The 1,592-nt window shown below is 37.1% G+C and overlaps 1 pseudogene; it reads right to left on the bottom strand.

Annotated features, from left to right (window-relative positions):
• Positions 1-1,388: 1,388 nt before the first annotated feature.
• LOC111747103 lies at positions 1,389-1,507 on the bottom strand (annotated as a pseudogene).
• Between the last annotated feature and the right edge of the window lie 85 nt (positions 1,508-1,592).

Below are 1,592 nucleotides of genomic sequence, written 5' to 3'. Positions count from 1 at the left end.
GTTAACAATACTATATTGTGCTCTTGAAACATTTTGTTAAGAGTCTAGACTTCATGTTAAGTGTTCTCACTACAATAAAAAATAAAATATTGAGAATCATAGCATCATGGTCAAGAGCACAGGCTTCAGGGTTAGACAGAGCTGGTATGACTCTGTCTCAGTCACTCTCTAGCTTGTGACCTTGTTCAGTCACAACATCTCTCTGAGTTTCTAATTTTTCATCTGGGAAGTGAGGCCAAACATTTCTTCATGGGGTTGCATGAAGTAGTTCACACGATGCCTGACACACACATCATCAGCATTAATATATAATAGCTACTAGAAGTCCCAAATCTTTGCAAAATTTAATGTACTTATTTTAGGGACAGGAAAGTAGAGAGAAGTGGAAAAACCTAACATAGGGTTGAGAACAGAATAGATTCTTTATTGACAGCCGATTACCCCTCCCTAACACCATGACTACAAATCTTCAGCTACATTTATCTTTGTCTTAAGATAGTATTTGCCTGGGAATCCAACCATCATGCACTGCCACATTTTTAATTGGAAAAGATATTCAAAGACCCAAGTCAGAGACCTATAAATGAGGGTTGGAAACATTTGCCAGATGTAAGCTGAGGAAAGCCTGTTTATACTTTTGAAAGTCAAGATCCACAATTATTTATCAAGCCATTTAACTATCCAGTCATCAACTTTATCTGACATAAAAGAAAAGATTGTTGTAAAATAGATGCTGAGAAATGTTATAATATGACAATTCCCAGATCAGTTCTTTATTCCAGGTGAATAAAGTGAAATTGTCATTTTATTCTTCCTGCCCTTAATCATGCAAGGTGAGTATGTTCATAAACTTCTGGGCACAGTGCTTGCTAGAATGCTGTTCAGTGGATGTTAACTGGCTTTTTAAAATCTTGCTCCATGCACCTGAGATTCTTGGAGAGGGTGTGCCCCTGAATTTCAGGGCCCCTGGTGTAACATTTACTATAAGATCTGTTAGGTGGATTCTGTAGAGACTTCAAAGGGTATTTTGTGTTGGATCTGTCATTGTAAAAGACTGATACAGAAATATGTTAAAAAAAGATAGAATGGTAATCCTTTTAAAATGCCAAAAAAATATTTGAACACAAGACAGGTCATCGTTAAATCAATCTAAAACCTCTCCAAGCAGCTAACACCATCCTGCAGTAACTGAAAAGAGACCACAAGGTTACGGTTTCTGTGGATAAGCAAAATTATATCCTTTGACTATTTCTCTCAGCCACTTAAAGTTTTTTTGTTGTTGTTTTTTGTTTGTTTGTTTGTTTTTTTGCGAGGCAACCCTTGGTTGACCACACAGATTGCAAGGAACTTGTCATCTTACAATCCCTCATTTTTTATTTTATTTTTTATGCCTACAGCACCTGGTCTTCCTAGGTAGTCTCCCTTCCAAGTGCTAACCAGGCCCGACCCTGCTTAGCTTCTGAGATCAGACGGGATTGGGCTTGTTCAGGGTAGCATGGCCATAGACTTCTTAAAGTTCTTAAAGAGAATAAAATCTTATGGAAATGCTGCATAATTAAAATGACCTCTCAGTTTTATTAATTATCCATGCA

Source organism: Pteropus vampyrus, unplaced genomic scaffold, assembly GCF_000151845.1.
Source record: "Pteropus vampyrus isolate Shadow unplaced genomic scaffold, Pvam_2.0 Scaffold210, whole genome shotgun sequence".
In the NCBI taxonomy this organism is placed as follows: Eukaryota; Metazoa; Chordata; class Mammalia; order Chiroptera; family Pteropodidae; genus Pteropus; species Pteropus vampyrus.
Note: the sequence above shows the minus strand (reverse complement) of the source record. Positions and strands in the feature narration are given on the sequence as shown.